Genomic DNA, 14,360 nt, shown 5'->3' with positions numbered 1-14,360 from the left:
ATCTCTCTACGAATTCTTTCTTAATGACATTCAAAAGATTTGTTTCTACGAGAGGCAATTATCGGGCAATTTATTCGGATAATGCAAAAACTTTTAAAAAGAAAAAAGGGAACTCAGAAATTTCTCTAAAATTCTGCCAAATGACAAATTCTGAGATTTTTAGGCGAATGAAAGAATCGATTGGAAATTTGTAATAGAACGAGGGGCTTGGTGGGAAGGCTTCTATGAGAGATAGTAAAAACAGTAAAAGAACGCTTAAAGAAAATTCTTGGCAAAACTTTATTAACATTTGAAGAATTATATATACGTTTGGTACTGACGATTGCAATAAAAGAAGAACTGCCCAATTAGATGTTGCAGCAGTCTCATATACAAAATTTTAACGTTCTACTGTTAATATCTTTTGAGTTATGTGAGATACATATATGTAAAATATAAAATCTAGCTTTCAAATAATAAATTAATAGCCTTTTAACTTTCATTTCATTCTAAAAATAACAGCAATAAATTTTTCTTCCTGCAGTTCTGATGCGCACTTACCGATGAAATCTGAATCCCAAATCCTGTAAATTAAACTGTCATGTGATCTGAAATGGAATTTGGTATAAAAAGTGTATTTACGTCGCAGCTCTCTCTTCTTCTCTTCGTTTGTCTCTTCTGCTGCTTTCCGCTGTGTTTACGCAAAGTTTACTTTTCTACGCAAAGCCACGCAAAGTTTACTTTTCTAAATTCGTCCATTGTTTAAAATGTGAGCTTTAGAAAAATGGAAGGTGCATAGCGCACCCACAGTGATAATGTGCATTATCGAAGAAATAAAATTATTTGTGGTTTGTGGACTTTACCGTTATGTGCGTCCTTCGAGTGTCATCTTGTTAACTACGCAGCAAAGTTTTTCAAGTTATGATGCAGTCCTCTCCAAAACTAATCTGTTGTATCTCTCACCAAGTCATCACAACAATGGAGCAGTGTCATTACATATATATGTATACGTATGTACGTATAGACGTCACAATAAATCCCTTTTGAATATATTTTAATGCCATTTTGGAAATGGTTTTGGAAAAAGAGTCTTTTATTCTATACATACCTACAAAAGTCACGTATAAAAAATCTTTCAAATGGATTCGGGAACTGTCAAATGGATATTTCAGTTGAAATATGATACACGGAATGTTTCGCAATTACAATATTTCCTTTACTTTGTACACAGAAGTAAAAATAGTTACGAATGACATTTTAATTTAAAATATTCAAATAGAAGTCAAATCGCGTTTTGAATATGTAACAGAATAAAGCGTTTTTGTTATGAACAACCATCTTCCATAGATTTTATTCTCAGTAGACTGTGAAGAAAAAAATAAAATGAAAAGCGAAATAGATTGATTTTCTGTCAGTGATTTCAAACCAGTACAAGATATTTCTGCAACAGACGAAGGAAAATTAAAGTATAGCATAATGATTTATTTCCACTTTCTTATTAACCGCTAAAACGCTTATTAAATGCCTTATTTCCATCAGCAACAGTGAAACAATTTTAAGTTGCATTCGTTCCTAAAACGCGTACTTTTCTTTTCACCTGCTGTTTATTTTAACGCCCCACCGAATTAATTTACATCTATTCGTTGCCCTGCGTTGGCAACACCTTTTGGAATTGATGTCCATAGAATTCGGTCGCGAGAATGAAGCGGAATGTAGCTATTTTAATACTTATCTTTAACTTAACTATGTTATCGGATTATTAGATGTTTATGTATGGATATTTAATTATTACATGTTAACAATTTAATTTTTATAAGCTGGGAGTAGTTGAATGTATTAAATTTATTTCAAAACGTAACTTATAACTCAACTTTGGCGCTATTTCATTAAAACGGTCAGTTAGCGTTTCGAAGGATAGCGACGAAAATGGGAATTCATCAGCACTTAAAACAGATAAGTGCATTTTTACTTCCATGTACGAAGTAAAAAGGAAATATTGTAATCGCGAAAAATTTCGGATATCATATTTCACCGATATTATTCATTTTGACATTTATCAAATGCAATTTCACAATGTTTTTGTGTGACATCTCTATGTAAGGAGAGGAAAGACTCTTTATACCTAAACGAATTATAAAAATGATTTAAAATGAATCCAGAAGAGATTTTTTTCGTGGCATCTGTACGCATGTACATATATATGCATCTCGCATAACTCAAAAACGAGTAGTCTCAGAACATTGGAATTTTGTATATAGGACTGCTATAATATATAGATGTGCACCTTCTATTTTGGTTGCAATCGGCCGCACCAAAAGTATATAAATATATGTATATATATATCCCTTCTGTTACTCGGCTCACTGATCTCAGTTTCTTTATTCTTATATGTTTTTAAAATGGTGCATTTTGTGCTTTAAAATGATTGAATTGTGTTGTTCTTATTTTCCGGTTAAGGTTTTTATGCCTTTAGTTAACCTGCATGTTATAGTTGTATAATTATCAACAATTTAATAGTTATTTAAGTGAGACTAAGCCTACGTTTTATTTTACCATAGAAGCAATATTTGTTTACATTTGAAACTTAGCAGTATAGTGGATTTGTTGTCAATCTAGAGAAACTAATTTCGCAACAACTAAGTAACTTATTTTTTTATTATTGAGAATTAAATTATGTTTAATCCATTCTGTAATTATTATTTAAGTGATTAAATTATCCCTTATATTGACTCAGCATAGCGTCTACAACAAATTAAATCAGTTTCTACGCCTTCAGCGTCTCTTTTCCGAAGTGAATCCAAAAGTAAACTTTCATTTTTGTGCACCGAAAAATCTGCCTTCTACACCGCTGGCTGAATTGCTTGATTTTGCGTAGAAACTGTAATTTTAATTGTAAAAAAAACTTTTCAAAATTATTTTAACTGTATTTGGTGTTTCATGTTTTTTTTTCTGTTTTTCAATTTTTAATATAGATATTTTAAGTTTTTATGTACGAGGGCTATCCAGAAAGTAGATTACGTTTTGGAATAAAAAAATAAACAAAGTATAGGAAACAAATTTTATTATATACAGATGAAAGCCACACTCAAATACTACTTTTCTACATAGTCACCATACAAATTAAGGCATTTATCGTAGCGATGTACGAGCTTGGAAATTCCTTCGTCGAAAAATTCGGCCCCCTGCGCCTTCAACCACTTCGTTACCTCTTCTTGCAGCTGTGCGTCGTCATCAAAACGCTGCATAGCCAGCCACTTCTTCATTGGTGGGAATAGGTGGAAGTCGCTCGGTGCCAGGTCGGGACTGTACGGCGGATGAGGAAACAACTCCCACTTAAAAGATTCAAGAACTTTACGAGTGACATTTGCCGTGTGGGGCCGGGCGTTGTCGTGAATCAACAAGATCTTAGAGCTCAACATTCCTCTGCGCTTGTTTTGAATTGCTCTTCTGAGTTTTTGGAGAGTTTGGCAATACCTTTGAGAGTTTATTGTAGTGCCTCTTTCCAGGAAGTCCACCAAAATTACACCTTTTCTGTCCCAAAAAACAGTCGCCATCATCTTCCTTGCCGACATTGTTTGCATGCATTTCTTGGGTTTTTGGGGAGAACTTGTGTGCCCCCACTGCATTGATTGCAATTTCGTTTCACAGTTCACATGTTTCACCCATGTTTCGTCACCAGTAACGATGCGATCGAGTAAAGAGTCACCATCCTTATGGTAAGCGTCCAAAAAGTTCAACGCTGCAGCCATTCGCTGATTTTTGTGGTCCTCTGTCAAGATTTTTGGAATCCATCTTGCACAAAACTTGTGGTAACCAAGCTTTTCGCTGATGATTTCGTGCAACAAACTTCGCGAAATTTGTGGAAAACTCAAAGAAAATTCCGTTATTGTGAAATTTCGATTTTCACGGACTTTAGCATCGACTTTTTCGAGAAGTTCGGCGGTCACTATGCTGGGTCTCCCACTTCGATCTTCGTCGTGAACATTGGTTCGGCCATTTTGAAATCTTATGACCCACTGACGCACTCCACCTTCAGTGATAATGTTGTCCCCATACACTTCACGAAGCTGCCGATAGATTTCTATCGGTTTACAGTTTTTTGCAGTCAGAAACCTTATTACTGAGCGCACCTCGCAGCTCGCGGGATTTTCAATTAACGCAGACATTTCAAACCGTCACAGTATCTGAACGGAGCACAGCACGAACCTCTCACTAGCACGGCTAGATGCAGACTGAGCTGCGCAACGCTCTGACCCCAAGATGGCCGCGCTAGCCCCGCCCCTAGCGGACACAGACGGAAACGTAATCTACTTCCTGGATGGCCCTCGTATTTTTGCCTTGTTGCCAAGTGAGAACTGGATTAATTGAATGAAGAATATATCTCTAATAAAATTGGAGGAAATAAGTTTAAAAGAAAGGCAGGAAAAAATGCGTGTAAATTAATATTCCGTGCAAGGAAGTCATGTGGTGTACACATCCGATTTTTAGATTTACATCAGAATCTGATATTTTGGGTTATATATATATATATATATTTGTATTGTTTTCATTTTGACCTTGCATACTTGATTACTTTTTACGGACTAAGTTACTGTAGTAATTAAATTGCCTGGTAGGGCGAAAGCGGCTTTATAAGGCTTTGGCTGAGTGTTACTTCCAATTTATCTAAAAGTGAAGTAATTTTGCATCTGGAGCGCTTTTTAAAGATTTATTCAGGTTTTGATAGTTTGAAATTTCAGTATCAAAGCTTGTTAGCTTATTAGCTGTTATTGAATGAGGCTAATATGCCGAATGCTCCAGAAATTCCAATATTAGTAACTTACCAAAGTTGATTTTCCTGTTTTTTTTTTCGGGTAAATGTAATGACTAGATGAATTTTAAGGATTTATTTATTGCAACACACCATGATACTTCTTTATCGAATATTAATAAATTTCAATATTTGATTGGATCACTTACTGATGAACCTGATGGTGATCACTTGCTGATGCTTCTATAATTAAACATGTTTCGCTATCAAATAATTAATATGAAGAAGCATAGGCGAAATTGTTGGCCAGGTACGATAAAAAGAAACAAATCGTACAATGTATAATAAAAACATTTTTGGATAAAAAATGAATTTCATAGGTCGATAATGTTAATTTACGGCAATTAGCTGATACCCTGGATGAAGTTATCGGGGACTTCAAAGCTCTTGGTGACAAAGCAACCTCTAGGGATCCATGGTTAATATTTATGCTGCTTCAAAAATTAAATTCCGAAACTCGAATGTTATGGGCACAGAAAGCACCGGAAGTAGATTTTCCTACTTTAGAATCATTTGAATTTTTAAATTTAAGGTGTGCTCTCGAAATTATTATAAATAAAGAAACGGAGGCTAAAATCGCTTATAAAAATAGTAATGTTAGTTCTAAAACTTTACAGAAGTCTAAATATAGTAATACTAAATGTCCGAAATGTAATGGAATTCATGCTTTATAAATTTAAAAATTTGGATGTAATCGCCAGTGAAAACTCTGTGAAAAAACCAGGATTGTGTTTTTCATATTTAAATTCCCATCTCACCAAAAATTGTAATTCTCAGTTTAACTGTAATTTTTGTAATTTAAAAACACGTAATAATTTGCTGCATGATGATCTTAAAGCTAACAATGTACAGCTTTAAAAACCGCCAAAAGTAAACGAAAGTCCTTTAGACAGGATTTCGAACGAATTATGCGAGGGTCAAGACCATGTTGTGAGTAATAGAGTTCAAAATTTCAATTGGGCGATTTATTTCCCTCGAGCGACGGAACTATCGAAATTAAATTACTATTGGATTCGAGAACTAAATCCCCGTTTGTTGAACGAGTTGCTCAAAGATTAGGATTGAAATGAAGAAACTATTGGTTACTTCTTCGTTAAACTGGCGGAGATCCAGCTATCAAGACTCGTGACTCATTAGTTTAAGACTTGGGTCAAGATTAAATAGTGAAATAATTGATATTAACGCATCTATTTGGGATAGGTTAACTTTGCCATTACCTGAACAAGGTGATAATATAAAGCATATAGATTATATCAAATCTAGTTCGGATCCAAATTTCGCTCACAGTTTCTTATCATACGGCCAACAATTCAATAAACAACCTGCGAAGAAACAGTTCACTCTTTTTAACGGGATGGTACCAAGTACAAGAAAGGCCACATAGAATTACACCTGAGAGCGTGTTATCCTAAAGGAAAGATTAAAATGGTCTGCTCACACTACAAATATTTGCAGCAAAACTACCAGAGCTATGAACTGTTTCCTTCTCATTATGGGAAAATATTCCCAACTTAGTTTAACGAAAAAAGGTATTTTATATCTCTGTTATCCTATCTATTCCGAATTAGCCTTATTTGCATGGATGACAACTCCTAAAGCAGATATATTAAAGCTGCAACGACTGCAAAACCGATATCTGAGAACTATCGCCAATGCACATTAATTGATTCGTAACAAAAGTCATCACGAAGACCAGAAAATATAATCTATTCAGAATTTTTTAAACGCAGAGGGTGTTTACACATTTTAAAAACAGTTTTGATACAGAATTAAAGAAAGGAAAATGCCTTGGAATAGAAGTAACAAGAAACATCTGCTGATGCAGAAATCAATTGCAGAATCCTTAAATAATCTGTAGCAACAATAAATAAAATAATAAAACATGATTTGCAGTTTAAAAAAAGCCAAAAAAATACTATAATATTCGCAAGCTTTTGTCGAGGTATGTGGCTCAACGCAGAACAATTTCTAGAGCCCTGCATGAAAACTATTTGGCAGGAACTAAATGAAAATACATTGTGATTCAATGTAGCATTGATTTACCTAAATGACCACAACAAATAAAGAGACAATTTATCATCGAAAGCGAAAAGAAAAAGTATACAAACTTCGTTCCGTTAATGCAAAGAACATTTCAGTAACGAGTTTACGTTTCTCACAAGGTTTTTTTTTTTAAAATGAGGAATTAAAAATAAGAAAAGTATAAGAAAAAAAATACTAAAATAAACTCAGTGAAATATCAAGAGAAAGTTTTTAAGTCTGATATTTACACAAGAAATTACTTTCTTTTTCCCACTGATACTTATAATTCAAAGCAAATTATAATTCGAAAAGTACAACTACATTCCATAAAAAATGAAGACTGACACAAGTATTGCATTTTTATCTTTTCAACGTATTCCTGTGAAGTCCCCTGACGTTTGGACTATGGGTTGTTGCTTTAGGCTCTTGAAAAGAGCTCTATCAAGACCATCAGATCAAGCATTTTAAAAAATACTCTTTACATTTTAAACATAAATTAAACGGACTCTTAATTAATCTAAAAATATGTAGACACCCTCCAAAGAATTAATAAGAACTTTTTCAATGAAGAAGCGAAATACGAGCATCTCGGACATTTCAATGTTTTCAATAATGAAATGTTTCAATAATGTTCTTCCATATGACCTTACACTTAATTTGTGATGACAGTTTCCCAACGTAACATTATTTGTATCAAAGAATTCTTATTTGCACATTCTAATTTACAGTAATAAGTATTTTGATTCTTTTGACTCTATAACCTTTGTTGAAACTGCGTACGATAACAGAAAAGTATAAAATTTGTTCACTTGCGTTATGTCAAATACGTATTTCATTTATAAAATACGTCAACTCAATTACCTGAAATGTCAGCATGTCCTTACAGTTAAAAGTTACAGGTCTAGCTTAGTTTTCAAATATTTTGAACTTTAATATAGAAGAACGTTTAATTTATTGCCTTGCCAGAAAATGGTATTTAAAAGGGATCTAACGATAGACAGTCCAAAGATATCCGCCGTACAATTTTGAAACTTTTCTCTCTCAATATGCTGCCAGTTTCTCAAGTTTGAGAACAGAATCATTGTCATCACTTGTAAACTTTATTGGAAACATGCCAACGATGACGTTGCTGAAGTTGCAAGTTTGTACGATATATAGCCAAGAAGGGCAGTTATCAATCGATAAAAATGATTCCCAAAAACAGGACTTGAAAGTCTTAAATATACTATCGAATATTTCAATATCACATGGAACAGCCTAAAGTGAATGTTTCGTTTCATATTCATAGCAAAGCTAGTAGCATTTGACTTTCTTTCTTTGATAGTTGCTTCATACGATTCAATAAACCGGCGAAAATGCCAAAGGAAATCGATGGAATTCTTCCTTATTTGGTTACATATTTACTTACTGCTGTCAACAAAATAGTTTATTTCTTTCAAAATATTTTAAAGCATTTCTAGAAGTCAATATGAAAATCTTTCATTCTGAGTAAGCATTGAATGTTAAATTAAATGCATTTCCGGGAGCTTCTCATTTAAATAAACTGGAAAATGCTTTTAATAAAATTTTGTAGTTCATAAATTCAGAAATGACTTAAAAAATGTGTTTCTTCCTTATTTGTATATTTACATGGAGTTTATCAGTAATTATTGCCTTATTTTATGGAAGTACATAAATCTGAAAATTTGTTTGGAAATAATTTAAGTTTTTAATTGCTTTTAGGTTGTAATCTAAATCTAAACCCTAGGGAGTGTTTTCGTCTCTGCAAAACGAATCACGGCAAACAAAAGGAATGCAAGCATTTGCGAAATTCCGATTTTATTTATATATTTAATAGCTATTTATAAAATAAAACTATTTTTTCTGAATGTTTTAAGAAATGCTTTTTATAATAGCCAAATATAGAAATACATTTTTAAACATGTATATATATACATTGCTTGACAATTGGTTGGTCAATTGTTAATTATGCCACAATTACAACTTGTTTGACAGTTGTTAACTATGCGACAATTAAAATCTGTAGCGCAATTAATACTGAATATTTTACCAAATGTGATACTTTTTATTAAACTGAAACTGTAAATATTTTGCTCTATGGCCCAACCAAAAAATGGGAGGTAACAAATAAAAGAAGAGATTTCTCATACAGCATAATGAAGTAATCATAGAAAGTGCAACTTCCCATGTGAACAAAAACAGATCTTGCAAGACTGTTTAAAAGGGTGGTCTTCTTGATTTACTTTGAGATAGTTCTAGCATGCTCCACACAAAGTCTTTCCAGAAATACTGTTGCGACATTTGGCTAACTTTCTTGCTAGACATATAAAAGTTTTAAGGTGATGCTCTATTTAAGTTTTACTCACCTATCGAGAGTGTCTCAAGCATGTTTAATGAGAATGAGGTTTAGAGAATATATACAGGCATTGTGGTGGAATACAAACAGTGTAGTACGGACTGTGTTATGAAGTATACTACTACAGACATTGTGGTGCGGATTACATTCTCAGTTATGCAAGTGTTTCAATCATTTCATGTGGCTCTTGTGGAGATTAACATTGTCGTTCCCGTGAAGAATGTCAGGATCCACTGCTCGGCAAAAAACGAAAATATGTCCATTTGTATCTTTTTATGCTATTACGGATCCTGATACGAAGCTATGCAGTGGAGTTCTAGTATTAAGTATGATCCTTGCCCACACCATTACATTCTAGCATGATAGTCAACTTCTTAAACTTATCGTCGGCAGTAAAGTGTTTTTTGTTAAACCAAACCCTTTGATGTCTATTTTCGCTGTTAACAATGAACATCGATTCATTTAAAACAATTAACATTTACCACTTCCGGTGATTTCGAAGATAATGTCGTTTCCTAAACCGCTTCAGTTTGGCTTGTCGATGGCGCTGTAATAGAAAGACATGTATATTTTGCTGGAACACCATGAGTGTCATTCACTAGGTGCTGCTATCTAAAGGATGTACAGTGGCTGTGCAGTATTACAGAAAAGTGTTCGACAAGTTTGCTACAAAATTTAAGAAAAGCAGGATCAAGTGTACTTGTGATACGTACATTTTCGCGTACACGTTGCTGCATCCAGGAGTTTGGAATGAATTTACGTTTCTACCTACAATAGTCTACACACCTGTCAGAAAACCAATTTGCTTGTAATATCATGTCGCTGGAAAAAGAATTAAACTGCGAAAGAAACCTAAACAGCTAGTTAAAAATCGTGTCACATCCTGAAGTCAGAAGTTTATGAAAACAGCATCAGGTGCCTGCCTGTTAAATAGGAAGATATTGTACATAATATTAGTGTTGTTGTTGTGATTTATCTCACTTGCCTGACAGTAACATCAGAGCAAGGAAATCAAATTCATCGTGGCAAGGAGTGCAAGATTGCGCTTTTCGTTGGTAAGAGTCGAGGGTTTCCCAGTCCTCTTCCTTTACTAGCAACCTCTCGAGCAGACTTTCGGCTCGCCTAATATTTAGAGTGCCCCCAAGCCGACAGACACTATGCATTTACAAACATCCGGGAATCCGTCTTTTCCGGGATTCGAACCTGGGCCCTTCTGTACGACAATCAGGGTCACTAACCACTATCCCGGTTGGGCGGCACTTGATGTTAATTTATATGCGTAATGAAATTGTTTTCGAGAAGAAGTTAAATAAAAAACAGTTAATAATGTGTTCTGTTCCCATTGCACAATTTGATGTTTCACTATTCCCTATATAAATTTAAAAATGAGCTTCTATTAACAATAAAATTAGACCTTTTTCTATAATTTTGTTTTCTTCCCATAAAACATTAGCATCAGCTTTGCCACATTTAATCTCTTATTTTACAAGTATTTAATCTGGCATGTTGTCTTCAAAGTTCTATCTCATTAATTTTAGAGCTAATAAAAATGATAATCTGGTAGATATATAAAAAAACAACATAAAAAATTTACCCATATAAAAATATTTCACATATCTTTCTTAATAAAGGGTGTAGTAAAATAAAGGCAACATTTGATTTTGCCACCATTAGTACAGTAAAGTGTTGGCAACCCTATTAAAAAAACCCATTCGACAGCTAATAGTTTAGGGTTAGTAGAAAAGAAGCAATATACGATAGAAAAACGTGTTTTCATTTTTGAATAATATTTCAAAAATAATGAAAATTTGGCTGCCACAGTTCGAAAATTTCGATGAAGCCCATTTTCACTAATCGTCAAAATTGCTGCACATGGGGTTCAGAGAACCCACATGTGATGGTCGAAAAACAAATGCATCCTCATTGTGTCACCGTTTGATGCGGATTTTTGACTGGAGGCATCAGTGGACCATAAAGATGGTCAAGCAGTGAATGTTACTGGTGCTCGATATCGCGGCATGATAACACAGTTCTTTTTGCGAAAATTGGATGATACTGATGTGGACGACATGTGGTTTCAACAAGATGGTGCCACATACCATACAGCCCGTAAAACAATTCAATTACTGCATGAGACATTTCCTGGCCGTGCACTTTCTTGTTTCGTATATAAGAATCGCTCCCCTAGATAGTGGGATTTAACACCATTGGATTTCTTTTTAACGAGTTATTTGAAGATAAAGGCTTATTTCAACAAGCCCTCAACCACGCGTGCATTGAGGGAGCAAATTCAACGCTGCATCAACGAAATTCAGTCACATTTATGCAAAATGGTCATGAAAACTTTCAACAAAAGAGTACGTATGTGATAGCAAAGTCGTGGTGGTCACTTGCTCGATTTGTTTGTTATTCCATACATAACCCTATCCTGTAACTTTACGATTCAATAAAACAATAACAATTTAAAGAACAAATTGTGTTTTTTATTTGATTCAAATCTTTTGTTAATTTTGGGACACCCTTTAGTATCACTTAAATAAAGTGCTAGATTCATTCACATGATATTTCCGTATGCATTCATTAGATTCTTTAAAGTTGCAGAATAGAGTTTTATACAATCCTCCCACGCTAAAATTCTATCCAATGTGAGTAGAAGTAATGAATCACTATGCATTATCTTAAGAACAAAATATTTAAGACCCTAATGTATATAGAAGAAAGTTAACTTCTTTTTTATGTTCAGCACGTCAGTGGAGGATGTCACACACAAGGATTGAAAAATAGTATAATAGATTGTCTATAGCAATTGATATCTGCAGCACTTTATGCGGTTTTTATAATTCAGTGCTCATTTGTACTACAGGTTCATAAGAGGCCATGCATGTGGAGACAAATGATGGATTTACTATCTTATAAAAAACGAAAATATTTTAGGACGATATGTAGGAAATTACAAATGATCAAATCTTTTATAACAGGCTGTAGAGTGCACAATGAAATTTCGGAATATATACGAAACGGACGGCGATAAATGCAAAATAAATTTATCTATTTCAAGAAATAATGGAATGGGGAAAATTTATTCCATCAAGGATTATGTTATTGATAGAAACTGAAGCGTTTCTTATTCTGTTGAAATTGAAAACTATGCACTGTTAATTAATTGCCATCTGATCATTCATTGAAAAGAAAGCATTTTTATCATATAATGAAAAGAGTTGTTTTTCGTAATAATATTTCCATATATCGTATTTAATGAAAAAGTTATATTTTATTTAATAATATTTTCACATATACTTAATTCTATTTTTAAGATAATTTTATTGATTAAATCTTTTTTAATGTTCTTTACTTCTTTATGCAAAATAAATTTATATATTTCAAGAAATAGTGGAATGGGGAAAATTTATTCCATCAAGTATTATGTTACTGACAGAATCTAAAGCGTTTCTCATTCTTTTGAAATTGAAAAATAAGAGCTAATTATATATTGCCATCTGATCATAGCATTCATTGAAAAGAAAGCATTTTTATCACATTAATTTAATGAAAGGAATTATTTTTCGTAATAATATTTTCATATATCATATATAATGAAAAAGTTATATTTTAAGTAATAAATTTTCACATATACTTAATTCTATTTTAAAGACAATTTTATTGGTTAAATCTTTTTTTCCTATTCTTTACTTTGCGAAAATCCATAACTTGATGCTATAAACCTTTTATTTCACTAATATTAGGGAAAATGTGACAAGAAAAAAGAAGAAAATGAATTTACTTTGTTATTGTAAGAATTTAGTTCGTATTAGTTTAGATATTTGTGCATCATACTCACTCTGTACCAGAATCTCACAAAATGAAAATGCTTCGCACTCTGAGAAATGACTGAAACTTGTAACAAAGCACGAAGAATTGATCGAAGAAGCTTAGCCTTCCTTTCCTAAAATAAGAAGATAACCAAATATATTAAACACTTATTTATTATTAAATTAAGAACAATTTAACAGAATTTCTTTCAACCATAAAAATATTTCAGAATTTTGGAAATTGAAGAATTATGGTAAAACCCGCTTATGTTCAATATTTCTTTTGTGTTAGATACACCATATGTCTGGTATAAATATGTGCTGCGTATTTAGTTTATCACTATTCAGAATTTTGGATAAAGTCTGAAATTGTATCATTAAACTAAAATAATTACAGTGGAACGTGATCGTGATTGATATTGACTTGTGAGTGAAAAAACGAAACAAATTTCCATACTACATTTATTTAAAGAGCTAAGAATTAAAAATCTTTTTTTTTCTAAAAGGACAACTAAAGTTTTAAAATCAAAAATGCTTTCCAAGTTAATAATATTTTTTTGTTTCGATTTTAGCCTGCACTTTTTGTTCTACATCAAAATTCGGTAACCATGAAAGACGTTTAATTTTGAAAGAAAGAAAAATCAAAGTATTAAGAATCCAGCGATTACTAGAAATAAAAAGATAGTAAATATTACGTATCTCTATTCCTATCAGCAATCTGCGACTGAAAGGTTTGCTATTCAAGTACTTCATTCTAAGGAAATGTTTTAGATTTGTACAAATTAATGAAAACCAAACTGGCAGAAAAACTAACTTGGAATACACGCTTTCTTATACGCAATACTCTTACATGCTTACATACGCTGTATAAGGTTTTTAATTCCAAGTAAAGGAAGTATTGTAATCGCAAAAAATTTCGGGTATCATACTTCAACGAAAATATCCATCTCAACCGCTCTCGAAAGCATTTGAACGATGGTTTTGCGTGACATCTGTACGTACGATCAAAATAAAGGAATGTTTCCGCCAAAACGGATTATAAAATGTATTTAGAAGAGATTTTTTTCCTGACGTCTGTACGTACCTATATATGTAGTATCTCGCAAAACTCCAAAACGAATATGTTGAAATTTTGTATATGGGAGTGCTATAACATGCAGTTGTGCACCACCCATTTTCGTTGCAATCGGCTGCACCAATCGTATATAAATATATTTTCTCATTCTGTTACCTGGCTCGGTGAGCTTAGCTTTTTTTATTCTTATATATTGGTAAATTGTGTATTTTTTGCTTTAAAAGTGATTGAATTATTTAATATTTCTTTTACAGTTAAGCTTTTTATTCTTTTAGGTAATCTGCATACAACTGCTGTAGATTATCAACA

At 32.9% G+C, this 14,360-nt stretch overlaps 1 protein-coding gene across 2 annotated transcripts in view; it reads right to left on the bottom strand.

Moving 5' to 3' along the window:
• The window catches only part of LOC146998503 (uncharacterized), a 173,269-nt gene that overhangs the window by 55,685 nt on the left and 103,224 nt on the right, over positions 1–14,360 (bottom strand). For both annotated transcript variants that reach the window (XM_085810831.1, XM_085810830.1), the window contains one exon: positions 13,006–13,110. The gene's annotated coding sequence lies outside the window, so the exon portion shown is untranslated. The remainder of the gene's footprint in view (positions 1–13,005; positions 13,111–14,360) is intronic.

The sequence above is a fragment of the Stegodyphus dumicola genome, chromosome 2 (genome assembly GCF_044657685.1).
Source record: "Stegodyphus dumicola isolate Sdum_Otavi_A_Nest chromosome 2, ASM4465768v1".
Lineage (NCBI taxonomy): Eukaryota > Metazoa > Arthropoda > Arachnida > Araneae > Eresidae > Stegodyphus > Stegodyphus dumicola.
This window is presented reverse-complemented; position numbering and strand designations above follow the sequence as displayed.